Below are 15,000 nucleotides of genomic sequence, written 5' to 3'. Positions count from 1 at the left end.
TTCTTCTTATTCTGTAACTTCAGGGGTTCCTCAAGGTTCTATCCTTGGCCCTATACTCTTTTTAATTTACATTAACGATCTTCCAGATATTCTCACATCTAAGGTGGCATTGTTTGCTGATGATACTACCATTTATTCTTGTCGTGATAAGAAACCAACACCCTCTGATTGCCTGGAGGGGGCATTTGAGCTTGAAAAGGATCTCACTTCTGCTACAGCATGGGGCTCACAGTGGCTGGTGAACTTTAATTCAGATAAAACTCAATTTTTTTCAGCCAATCGTTATCGCAATAATTTAGATCTTCCTATATTTATGAACGGTGATGTACTCGATGAGTCACCTACTCTTCATCTTCTAGGATTAACTCTTACTTCCAATCTTTCTTGGAAACCATATATCAAATCAGTTGCAAAATTAGCATCTGCTAAGGTTGCATCTCTTTATCGAGCTCGCCACTTTCTTACTCTGGATTCTATTCTCTATCTCTATAAATCTCAAATCCGGCCTTGTATGGAATACTGTTGCCATATCTGGGGCGGATCTTCTAATGATGTCCTTTCTCTTTTAGACAAGGTGCAAAAACGCATTGTAAACATAGTTGGACCTGCTCTTGCAGCCAACCTCCAACCATTATGACATCGACGTAATGTTGCTTCTCTTTCTCTTTTCTACAAATACTATAATGGGCACTGCTCTAAAGAGCTAGCGTCTCTTGTGCCATCTACTAAAATTCATTCTCGTGTTACTCGTCATTCAATAAAGTGTCATCCTTTTTCTGTGACTGTTCCTAAGTGCTCCAAAAACGCTTACTCGTCTAGTTTTTTTCCTCGAACATCAGCTCTTTGGAATTCGCTTCCTTCGTCTTGTTTTCCTGATTCATATAATTTGCAATCTTTTAAATCGTCTGTCAATCGTTATCTTGCTCTACAACCTTCATCTTTTCTCTTACAGTAACTTCCAACTTTATTTAGTGGCTGCTTGCAGCCTTGTTGGAAGCGAAGATGTTTAAAAAAAAAAAAAAAAAATATATATATATATATAAATATATATATATATATATATATACATATATATATATATACATACATATATATACATACATATATATAAAGAGTTATATATATATGCATATATATACATATATAAATATATATATACATATATATATATAAAGACTTATATATTTATGCATATATATATATATATATATATATATATATATATATATATATATATATATATATATATATATATATATATATATATATATATATATATATATATATATATATATATACACATAGCAGACGACTCGGGTTTTGAAATGGTTGGGCATAATCGTCTATTTCTGAAAAAGTCGTCTATATCTATAATTTTCTCTGGAAAAAAAAATAAAAAAGAAGGTCCTTTAAAACAAGTGGTGGGCACGTGCCCCACCCGCCTGACCACCCCTCCCCCCTCGCGTTGTCGGCCTTGATATATATATTTAATCATACTAACATATTTGTAACATTATTAAATAACCTAAATAGAAAGCTATAAAATTACATTGCAAGTAAACATTTCTTAAAAATAAAACACTGTTTAGTCATGGCCATGACCAAAAGTCTCGAAACTCACTTAACTTGCAAAGCAAAATAGTATGAAATAGAATCAAACAAACAAATAGAAAAATTTTAAAGACCATACTGTGAATGCAATAAAATAAATAATAGCTTGGTTTTGTTGTGATTTACATTATGCAACAACTAAAGTCTAAAGTACAGAACAAACAACATTCATAATATTTTCTTTATAGTAGATGTAATTCGATCCTTAAATGTATGTCAATCTACATACCTGTAAAAATGGAATTATAGAGACAGCTGTTCAATACTTTATATTTACAGAATTTCTTTAAGAACTCTGCCTAAGTTTAACAAGAATATAACTTTATCTAAATGCTAGGTGGTTATTAGTTAATTAAATTATTTTCCCTAGCTACTAATAATTGTCAGAGATAAGAGAGCATTGGTTTTGTTTAGGCCTGAACTCTTAGCCGGCCATGGACTTATGATTTGTTATAAAAGTTCTTTTGTAAAATATATAATTTAATTTTTTCTACCCGTATAGGTTAGTCAATTTATTTTACAAAATTTTTATGCTCAGAATTTTAAGACATCATACAGGTGGTGTTTTAATTTTCTTACCTTCACTGCTTTTAAACTTTTAGTTTTCATTCATCTTCATCTTTGGAATGCAAGTTGAATTTGAGGCTAAGCTTTTCTTACTTAATGCAAACTATGCAAGTTTTATAACAGTTACCATTACTACACGGCAAAAAACGTTTTGTGAACTTAGTAAAAAATTTGGTTATTTTAACAAAAACATTTTGTAAATACTTATGCACCAAATATTTCTGTTAAAGTGACCAAATATTTTGGTAAAAATCGTTTTAATTTTAATTCGTTTAACCACGTGATTTTGTAAACTTAACAAAACCATTTTGAAGACTTAACGAAATGAGTTTGTAAATAAGACGAAATGATTTTATAAAATGCTTTTCACCAAGTCTATTTGGTAAAATTTTCAAAGTTTTCATGATGTATAAATGTTCACCAAATGTTTTTGTTAAGATAATAATGTTTTTGGAAAAACCCGTAAAGTTTCCTCATTTTATTTGCGAAAGTATATCAATAGAAAAAATTGCACTTATTTAAAAATGATGTTGTTTTTATGTTTTGTTCACTTTTTTTGATAAAATGGAACTTTAGTGTACGCTAAAAATTAAAACAAAAAGGCAAAACCAAAAAACCAAATAGTTTTAAGTAAATGCATTATTTTTTTCAACTTTGATTAATATTGCAAAACTATCGGACATCCGATCTCATACCATTAGAAAATAAAAATACTTAAAAATAAGTTTTGGGCTTGCGACTTCTTAGTTCAGAATTGGTACTTGTTAAGTAACACAGGCCTACATTTCGACTAACAATGGGCTCATTCACAATGCCCACTGTGAGAGTCTTGCGAAAGGGCCATTTTTTTTGTACCCAGTGTTGATTTCTTGCTCAACTGTTCCATATACAAAGATAACATGGAAACTTTGTAAAATCTTTCTGCTGACCAACTAGAAATTTAACCATTTTTAGATCTACCCAAATAATCCAGTTGTGTTCGCAATAATTAATCAAGTTAAGCACTATTTTAATGTCATCGTAAGTTTTTTGCAAATAAACCAATTGGTACAGAACCAAAAATATTTTCATTATATAATATGATGCATTTGAGGCTTTGCTTTGAGCTATCAATAAAAAGTCTCCATTCTGCTAGAATATATACAGAAATACCCAACTGTAGTACGAGACCTGAAATATCAACAGTAAACAAATAAATTGGCTTCTGAAAAAAAGTTAGCAAAGGTTTCATTTCTTTTTTTCTAAAGTAAGAAATTTCAAAGCTATCGAGTACCTTTTTTTTCTTTAAACGTGTAGTATGCTAGTACTTCTGCCGCTTGCTTAGAAAGTCCTAAATCCAGAATTAAGTCATTCAATTCTATCTGACTAAAACACTGAGGCAAAATTAATTGTTTAGCATTAGATGAGAAGTCTTCCAAATCTGGTAAAAACTCTACTGTTTATGTAGTAGACATGGTTTGTTCATTTTCTGACGAAAATAAATCTTTAAAAATTGGAAATGAAATCTCGTTAGAATGTTAAATTGGTCTAATAGCGGAAGGAATATTGGGATAAGCTGTTTTTTGCCTCTTTAATTTGCCAATACCAGTAGTATCAACAAGAAAAAAAAGCAGTCGTCAATGTGAATTACTGGCTCCCTACAAACCATGGGGACTCAAAATTGTAATTTTTTTTTTTCCTTTTGTCTAATCTCGAAGGCTTTCTTCACATATATGACACACAGTATGTGGAGCCCACTTTTTGTCTTGGTCGCCAAGTTTATTATCAAAATACGATTTATATGCTAGTTTTACAAAACAAGTAATATTTCGTCTTTTTCGAACAAGTGTATAACAACCACAGATATAAAAGAATGAGTTAGGATTTTGCATGCACTTATGTCGATTTGAAGAAGCCATTATATTATATATTTGATCTATTAAAAGCAATAACATGGTTACTTTTTTTATAACTGTTAAATAAAAATATCTACGAAAATAATAATTTTTAAAAATTAAATAAACTAGTTATTGTAAAAAAACTAGAGCTTGCCAATAAAAACGCATCTTATATTTGGATTCAGCGTTTAAAAATACAGAAAAATCAGTTTAAATATCTCATGCAACAGGAAAAAAAACTTTTTTTGCTGACCTGTGTAATTAATAAAACAAAAATAAAAATAAAAAATTATTTATTATTGTTTCGCACTTATGTAAACGGCATGAACAGAAAATACAAATATTTAAAAATAAAAAAGATAGTATTACTGCTTGGAGAATTTTGACATAGCGTCACTAATTCTTTTAATCAACGCAAATCAACTGATTTGAATTCCCTATTAAAGTCGGTCTTGAAAAACACAATGCTGGATGAGATTTTCTGAATTGCAGCCAAACACAAGATGATATACTGAAGTTTTCTCCATTAGTTGTCATTTTTCTATTGACTAGGCAACCTTTGTCTTCAAGTAAGGAGGAAAAATCTCCAAGTCAAACGCTACAAATGACTTTGTCGAGTTACAGTTTCTCACAAATTGAACGCAATCATATGGAGACATTATGCTGAAACTCTTTAATTGTTTATTTTTCCTCTCTTTAATAGAGTGTGCAGCATCTACTTCCATGTGTGTATGTCTACCTAGAATAAATTTATGGTTAATTATTTCTATACTCTCAAAATAAACTATAATAGCCCAGGAGTAAAATGCAAGCATGGACAAATTGCGGTATTGCCCCAGACAGTAATCCGACCAGGGTAATAATTCCTTGACGTTTTCCAAAGAAGTACTTGAAGCCAGTAAACAAGAGGCTAATTCATCTCCTACTCGGCATGCCTTTGTCTCATCTCATATACACCAATATGTTTTATACGATGTATCATCGAAAATAGTCTAGTTGAAGGTCCAGAGTTTCCCCAAATAAAAACTTGAGAATTGTTTGGTAAGGGTAGTTGGTAGATATTTTTGAAGTCAAGCATTAAAACCTTCTGAAAATTGCAATCTTTAGCCAATATTTTGTCAGATTTCTTGAGCTCATATCGCAGTTCAGCTTCTTTTCGATGATTTCCCATGTTTGTTTGTATTTCTTCTTTTTCTCTCTCTGTTTTGGCATTGACTAAGGCTAAATGATACAAATTACAAACATCGCATGTGTCGTTGCTTGGTTCTTTGAAGGAGAAGTTAAAATCTTCGTTAAGCGTTCTACAATAAATGTAATGAGATGCGACTTGACTTTCACAATTCATTTTTTCCCTACACTGCTCTTTGTACAAATTGTACATGATGTTTAAACTTAAAAAATCTCCCAAGTATGACCTTTTTGTACGTTCTCTATTGTAATGACTTTCTTCGACGGGAAACATTTTAATGTTATTTTTAATACCATTCAAAACTAAATCCGTAGTTTTATTTGAAGGCACCTTTTTTCCTTGTTGATCGGGTAATATTGGTCCCCCTTGACCCTTTTTCTTTGTATCTAATGCCACAGATACAAATTTTTTTCCAATGGATAGTGAAAAATACTTTGAATACAGTTATTATTGTGTTGCGCACTTCAAATAAATAACGTTTTGTATTTTAACAGCGTTGGTTTTGAGCATTATTCATAGGCCTGGATCGTGCTATAAGTTTTTCTTTCACAAGTGAAGCAATATATTGTGCCTTCTGAGTCCAAGCTTTGTTAGGGTCCCAAAAGCTAGCAAATATGGCTGTTCTGTCAACATCATTAATTTTTTCACCACACTTAAGACGGCAACGACACAACTTTTTCATCACTCTAGATTCTTTTACTCTCCCACCCTTTGTTACATACTGCTCTCCAGATGTCCGTTTCCTTTTTCGAATTTTATTTTTCCATTGTTCTGATTTCCTGACACGTTTTTTGCCCCTAACCCGGCGATCTTCATGTAGATCCGAAACCTCTACAGGGCGCATCGATACATCTTCAAGACAATCCAAAACCTCTTCTCGGAGATCTGCACACTCTTCATCGCAACTTTCAGATCCTATCCTGTCTTAATTACTGTTTAGCAATAAATTCACACAATTATTTCTTCGGTCTCCATACATGTCTGAATCACTAGAGCTGTAATTGCTTTCATTAGGTTCATAATTTTTATCATCATCAGTATCATCTTCAGATGACAAAGGATTGAATAAAGGAAATTCAGATATTCCATTGTACCACCTAACTGAGTAACACTTGTACTCGGTTCAAATATCGTACAATCTTCCATTCGGGTACTTAAATAGTAAAAAAAAGGTTAAAATTCGATTTTATAATAAGCTAATCATAAAAGCTGTGATTTTTTTTACAGATAAGCATTTAGTACCTTCATCCAACAGGTCTATATCCCCGCGTCATTCTATATTCAGCTCTGTAGAAAAGGTTGGCAACATATTATTGGTTCATTATTATTTACACCATCTGAAATATAAAGATAAAAACTTTTAGCGTTAGGAATATACCAAATATTAAAATCGAAAGAGTTAAATATTTACGCAAAAGTATGTAGCACCTCTATCCACCGGAAATATATCTTCACATTCATCTTTATTCAGCTCAATAGAATAATTGGGTGGCTCCTTACTCAGTTCATTTACATCCAAAATAGAAATAATAAAACAAACATTGTTGGCAATGAAATTACAAAAAATGTTGTGGTGTGATGTTGTGAGAAAAATGTAACCTAAAAACGAATGTTTTTTTTTTTCTTGTTACATCACGTAACAAGATTAGTTAAGTGATTGAATAGAAAAAAATAAGAATTAGAAAACATCATTCTTTTATTTGACTGAGGGTCTTTTCAAAATAAAGTTTAAAATACATTTTGACACAAAACTTAACTAATATTTTCAAGATCTCCTGAATTTTCTGAACTCCCCTGACCATCTTGCGTTTGTATTACTTGAATCTCCACCTATTACTATGCGTGATTCAGTAGCTTTTTTTTTTTTTGAAGCACCTCAACAGTGCCTCATCTATATTTTTTGCAGTTTTTTCCGAATACATGGCAAGTTCTGACGTGATGTAAGCAAGAATACGTCCAAATGGCTCCCAAGTTACACTTGTATGCTCCTCTTGTATGACTCTAAAAGTGAAGCTTTCCATATTTATCTGGAATTAAAGTTTTACATTACATTATTTGTAAATGTACATTGTTTTCTTCCATCACACGCAATTCCAAATATATTTTCGTTACTACATTTGTAAGCTTCAATAATTGTATTTTCTTTCATAATACTATTCTTAACTATTTTTTTTGGGTCAACAGATAAGTATGACATATGAGGAGAAAGATAACCTGCAGCTATAAAATCTTTTATTATATCAGTGACTATAGCTGTCGCACCAACATTATAAGTATTATTGCAGCTGATGCCGCATGTGTTATGATCATTTTGTTTTGCTTTTGACTTGGTTTTTCCAAACATCTTCTAACCAGTGACGCCAATCTTCCAAGCTTTTCTTCAAGCAACTTGTCAACCAAAGTTTTTGTTTTGTTCTTTATTCAATTAATCTATTATTCAATCATATATATTCTGAAAAACAATTTCATGGATATTTATTAATAGTAATTCTACTAATCTAAAGTTGACACCAAAAATATAGATCTTTTTATATATAAATTTTAATAATCATAAAAATAGCAATTATAATTATAAACATAATATTTATAGTACAGACCCGTAGGAACAAAAATTATATTAGGGGGGTGGGGGCAGTTTTTTCTTTTTTTTTTACTTTAATCCTTTTTTTAGTCAATTTTTTCGAATATATTTTTGTAAATATTGGCCCAAACCTAGCGTATAATAAATAATTCAAACAAATCATTTAATTACTATTTTACTGACCATACTAGCATACATTCTGATAATGATCTAAAGTTAGAGGAGTTCGAACAGGAGTTGTCCCAGAAAAATAAAAGAAAAATTAACCAATGTTTAAAACTGGAGGCACGGCATCACTAACCAATTACAGACCTATCTTAATTCTTCCAGTATTCTCCAAGCTTTCTTTAACGAATATAAAATATAAAAATATAGAACAGAAAACAAAATTTTAAGTGAATACCAGTACGATTTTCTAACAAATTACTCAACTGAACATGCAATCATAGACCTCATGAACAACATCAGCTCATCTTTTCATAAAGGACAGTTTGTATTGGGAGTCTTTATTTACCTTACAAAAACTTTCGATGCGGTCAACCATAAAGTTCTGATTGAAAAAAACGAAAAATTATATTATGAAAAACAAAGCTATTAAATAGTATGTAGGTTTAAAGTCCTGAGCCAACCAATCTTTATTTTTACTCTCAAACTTATTATTTCCCCGGTTTGCATCCTTTCATTTCTTTAGATATACTTTTAAAAACGCAGCACATCCAGTAGAACCCAAATTCATGGAGACTAGAATAGCTTCTACAGACAAAGAAAAAGATTTATCACTAGGCTTTAGTTGTTCATGCTGTATACGTTTATGGACATCACTTATCTTCATATCAACTACAAAAAAATAATTTTAACATTATTAGTGCAACCACTATAAACAAATATAACATGAATATGGCCATTATTTTCATTGCAGCTACATTTAATTAGGCCAGTATAATAAGCACAGCACCTAAAACCAAAAAATAGGTTTGAAGGGAATAGTATTTTACGACAATTTTTTTTTTTAATGTTTACCAACCTAAAGGGGCACCTTTAGGTTGGTAAACATTAAAAAAAAGCAGAATTAAACAGCACCAACAGGCTGTTTAATTCTGCTTTTTTTTAATGTTTGAATTAGAGCAGAATTAAACAGCACCAACAGGCTGTACATATATTGTATTAACTTATTTTAACATTATTAAGCTGTTCCAGCAGCTTCTAAACTGAATGCGCCACTTTTAATATAATATTTTAATATTATAAATAAGAATCTTACCTTTATATTTCAAAATGAAACCGTGAGTTTAATACAAAATCTTGAAATTTGTTGTGGTATTTTCCGTAAAGCTATAAAATTAAATTTTAATAATGTGTCAATTAATTTCGCATATGTCAAATAATTTAAAAGTTGTTCGTTGCTATAGTTATAGATGATATATTTATTATAAAATTAATAAATAAATTTCTAAATATATTCAACTGTAAATGATAATTGTAAATTTATGATGTACTCTCAAACTACAAATATTGTTTTAAACCATACATTATGCTCTTATATACATAATATACAAAGTAGTTGCAAGTATTTCGAATTTTTTTTTTGAGGTTTGTCTACCACCTGGCCTACTATGCGATGCAAACAACGCACTATGAAATATGAACTATGAAGTATGAACTATACACTACAATGCCCAATGAACAATAGACGAGAATACAAAAAACGATACAAAAAAAAAAACGTCCCTCAAAATTAATAAAATTTTTAAAATGATTTTTTTATATTTTATGTATAATCGTTGTTGTTTTCTTCCAGCGGATCGAAAACTAGTTTAGAATTCCAATATGTTTAAAAATATAGTTTCTATAATATATATTATTACTTACCAATATTAGTAAGTAATAATATTTATAATAGAATATATAAATTCTATTACATTGTATTACAGATTGCGCTAAGAAATGTTTTAAAATAATTATAGAATTCTATTCCTTCATTGTAAATTAGCTAACCTGAAACTTATCAAATTCATATTTTCTTTCTTTTTTTTTTCCTTTTTTTTTTAGTTCTTCCTGAATGTTTTTTCTTTTTTTCTCTACTCTGTAGGCGGATCGATTCTTTATAATTGCATAAACTAATTTGCCTAGTAGAAATCTCTTTTTTTTTAACCCTCTGATTACAAAACCAAAGAAGATCAAGTAGGGGAACATGCTGTACCTTTGATCACTTTTTTGCTTTACAACGTTTTTTGCGTAGTCTATTGAGTAAATTTAAACCATTCAAACTATATAATATTCTCGCATATTTTGCCCAAAAATTATACTTCGGACTTTTTTTTCATTTGACCAAAAAGTATCTTTTTCCTGCGTTTTAAAAAAAGAAGTCAATAGGTCAAAGGTACAACACGTATTTTGTACTTTTGGCCGATGCGTGTTATTCCTTTGACTAAAATTTTATTTTTAAAAAGTCATCCAATGTTTGAACCTCTTTAATATTTTAGCTTTTTATATTTTATATAGCAACTTCTGGCTTACCTTATGTCAATAAAAAAACATATCTAACTATTTTGTAATCAATCCTTATTGCCTAAAAAAAATTAAAAAAATCAATCCTTACAACCTTGCAAAGACTTGTGTATCAAAGTTACTATACTAAGTGGATATTACTCATAGTATTACCAATTTTTTTAAATAAAATAAGTTATTATAACTATTTAAATAAAGTGACATATTTTCTTTAGATGCTACTTGCATGGAATAATTAGGATTAAGGTCCAAAACTTTAAATGCAACTTAATTGTACCAAACATGTTTTCTAATATATGCAGTTATTTTTATTATTTTAGATAAGAAAAGAGCAAAAATATATTTTGATAACTTATATTAGCTGGCGGTCTGTATTCATTTGCATATGATCATAATGCTTTTTATAGGAACTATTTTAATGATGACCACAACATCAAACATAAGATACTGACGTTTAGGTGAACCGTGACCAATATTTGGTGGTAGAAGTTTCACAAAAATATCCTCAAGTTCCACATCATAAAGATTGTCATCGTCTCTTATAAATTTGTTACCAAGTCTCCTGATTTCTTAAGATACATAATTTTGTAAACTATAACAACAACTTCTAAAACTGAAAATCGGCTACATAAAATCTAGAGTATTTCTTTCCGGCCAACTTGACAGTTAAAAAATTTCCAGAAACAATTTCACTTTCATCATCAAGTATATTCATTATTGATCTATTAGCTAAAAAGTCAATATCAGTAAAAATATTTTCATTAAATGGATAAAATCCAGTACATTGAAAACTGTTTACAATATTATTTGGTTCAAAAACATGAGGATAAGCTTGACCAACAAAGTAAGATATATCAAAATTATAACTGGTTTAACAGCATTGCCTGGTGATATCATCCATTTGTTCATGGCATTGTTACAAAAAGTTTTAAATGGTCCAAAAACACCACGATCAAGAGGTTGCATTTTAATGATAATAAAAATTGATAATAAAAAGTTGCATAATAATGAGAATAAAAGAGAATTATAATTGCTACATTTTATAGCAACTGGGTACTTCTTTTAAGAAATGTTTTTTGGTTATGTCTGGACAGACAAAAGTTTTACACTGAATTTTTACCATAATTGCAGTTTCCTTTTAATAAATTTTCTTTTGATCACTTCTTGCAAAAAAATGTAACCTTTTTTTTTTAAAGTTACTTGATTTGATTAAGTGTATAATTAACTTATTTACTTTCATACCAAATAATTCTATATAAAATTAACAAATAAATAAACATTTTATTTTTTTGGGTTCAAGTAACCCCGAGTAGCTCAAGTAGCCCCGCATGACGGTACTCACTAAGTATAAATAATATGAACGCGTTATAAAAACAAACTTTATAATATTTTGATAAATGGTATTAATTTTACAATGTGATTTTTACTCACCTTAAAAATTATACAGTTGTTACAACACATTCTCAAAAAACGGGTAATTTTTTACAACAAACTATAAAAACCACAACTAAAAGTCTCAATTGTAAAGGGTGTTTTTTTAAGCCCAATAGAACTTTATAAAGTAAATTTTAATATAAAAAATTAAAATAACTTATAAAAATTTTATTTTATTCGTTTCAGTATTCTTTAGCAAATAATCATGAATAGACTCACGCTTGAACAATGCTGCGGAATTATTAAAATTTACTTTGAAAATAAGTCGCCAATTCGGGTAATTTATAGACAACTTCGAGTCTTTTATGAAGCACATAGTTGTCTATCTGAACTCCATCTAATCAACCCGTTGAACTTTTGATAGATTTGTACTACATTTTCTCTAGAGGATTCAATTATATCAACTCGTCTAAGGAATGTGCTTACTGAAAAGAATATCGCTGCTGTTAAAAAAGTGTGGAAGAGGATCCAAATTTATCGATTCGTCGTCGGTCCAGGAAGACCAAAAAAAACTTCAAGACACTTCTTTAATGAAACATATTGTCCTGTCGCAATACAAGTCGAGAAACTTTTCCATTAGCTGTTCTTTGAGTGCTTATAAAATGACCTTATAGATATGATTTTGGTTTTATATAATACTCTTTCCTTTTAAAGTAATTTGCCTATTTATGCAAACTTTATGAACCTTGTAAAGGTTTTTTAAGGCGCGAAATGTTGTTGCAAAAATTCATCGTTTTGGAGACCATGTTTGTCAAAAATTACTTGGGCCTTATTACTAGTTCCTGTTACAATTGATGTAATTAAGTCTAAACATACATCAATAATTTTCAATGGAGTGCTTAGTGACAGATTAGAACAACTTCTCAGTTTTGAAATAAAATAGGCAGAGTCTTTAGAAACGCCATTGCTATTGTCGAATTTAATACCAAAATTTCTCAAATTTACTGTGCTAACAAATTCGATATCTTGAATATGTGAAGATAACTCACTAGAATACAAGCAGCATGGCGTAATATCTTGGCTTTCCAAACTTGGTCTAAAAGAACTTCTTTATAAGATTTTTAATATGTTTTATAAGACTTTAGAAACAGTTATATACCACCGGATAACCTTCCTGTCTGCAAACTAATCTCTCGCCATAACTATGTTTGTTGCAAGAACTTGCAGTATATTCACAATATGCACAGTTAATCATAGTTAAAGTGATATCAAAAAATATTTTTATTTAGTTGAAACTACAGTAGCAGACAAACAATGAAAAATTAATAGCGATATAAATTTTTTTTTAGTCTGGTTTTGCAATCCTGTTGCGCTTTTGGTAAAAAACAAAATATATTTTGTAAATTTGACCAAACAGTTTTGTTATATTTTGCGTGAATACCAAAAGCAAATAAAGAATGTAACCAAATAATTTGGTCAAAATAATAAAATCTTTTGTTAAAGTTTAAAAAAGATTCAGCTTTTTTCTCCAAATATATTTGTAGTTTTTACAAAAATTATTAAACCAAACATATTTGTTTAAATTAAAAAAGCGATTTTTTGCAATTTATTATAGCAATTTAGTTCTTAGTTATGTTTTTAAGTTTTTCAATCCAAAAAAAATGTGCTATTCTTCTATCCAATCATGAGTTCATTACCTTTTTGATTCTTTGTCAAAATAAATCAATTATTCATTATCAAAAAACTCAACGAAACTAATTTGTTTTAGCTATTATAAACAATTAAAAAATTCATGTATTGACGCAATCAAGACTTCACCAAAGTCTTGATTGGCACACATTGATCCAGCATGCAACTTTTTAAGCTTGCATAAAGGTATTTCCGCATAACAAGAATAACATAACAAGAATAATAATGGATAACCTTTCACAACCTAAAATGCAGAATTAGGATAAGTATAAATTGCGTAAATATAAGGTGTAAATGGATATAATTTAGTGGCAGAAATAAAAACAAAATATCAAACTTTTTGACGAACCGTAAAGGAGGAATATAACTCAATTAAAAAAAAAATTCAAAGTGTGCGTACGTTGGTCATGCTTCACAGTTCTGGGTCTGCTGAAAAGATTACCAGTAGGCTTATTTTATATTTGAATGAAATGGAAATTTTGTTGCATGAATTGGACGTATTTGGGTGGGACTAGATGTTATTTCATATTTGAATGAAAGTGAAATTTTATTTCATGAATTAAGCGTAGTTTAGTATTATTGCGCTGTTAATAAAACTTGTGTTATTTACACTGTTGATAAATAAAAACACGACAATAAATTATCTATGTTACTTTTAAAGCGTTTCTACAATGAATTCGAGTATCACATTAGTTTTTGTATACTTTGATACCTCCCTTGTTTTGCTTTTATGATTTATCAACTAAAAATTTGTGTTTGCTAATTTATTTTTTTTGATTTAACCTTTTTCTTATACAACTTCTTTCGAAAAATCTTTATACTTCCTATGGCAATTGCAGACCAGCTTTGGAGGGGTGGTTACGTGTTGATCAAAAGGGTATGCTATTTCTTGCGTTTGGAGAAAATCAAGGAACCACAATACAGACTGCTACTTCTTTATAATCGATAAATTAGTTAAAACAGCCTCATTTTTTCTAAACAAACCTAACTCGTGGCATTTAATTAGTGACTAAGGTTTGTTAAAGTCTAAATACATAGAAACCATATTATTTTGTTTGAAAAAAGATGCATGTCAAGTATTTATACATAGAGTGAATGAATTTATAAGAAATAACAGAAGAAAAGCTAGAAAGAACTAGTGGAGAATTTAAATAAAAATTTACACATGGAGATGAACATTAATTTAATGTGATAAAACCGTCAGGATTGCAGGCCAGTAGCTTGTTAAAAGATATAGACCTAATAATTGAGAGATTTTTTTGCACATCCACATTGAACAACTTATTTTTGACAATGACAGTTCGTTTCATATCTGGAAACTATGATTTAAAAGAATTATAATAATAAAAGCTTATTTTTAATAATAGTTCTAACTTTTTGAAAAAGCATAAATATAAAACTTTTAAAATGTCTTGTTTTGAACAATCAAGGAGATGAGAAAATAATTTAGTTAGTAAGCTATAAAAAAACATATAGATGGACAGCACTCTCTAATTCGTTGGAAATTCGTATTGAACTACCATCAATGCATGTATCCACTGATAGTAATTCAAAGAAAGTAATGTTTGTGGATGCCAATACAAATAATTTAGCTAAAACGGTGT

This window comes from Hydra vulgaris, chromosome 06, assembly GCF_038396675.1.
Source record: "Hydra vulgaris chromosome 06, alternate assembly HydraT2T_AEP".
NCBI lineage: Eukaryota > Metazoa > Cnidaria > Hydrozoa > Anthoathecata > Hydridae > Hydra > Hydra vulgaris.
Note: the sequence above shows the minus strand (reverse complement) of the source record.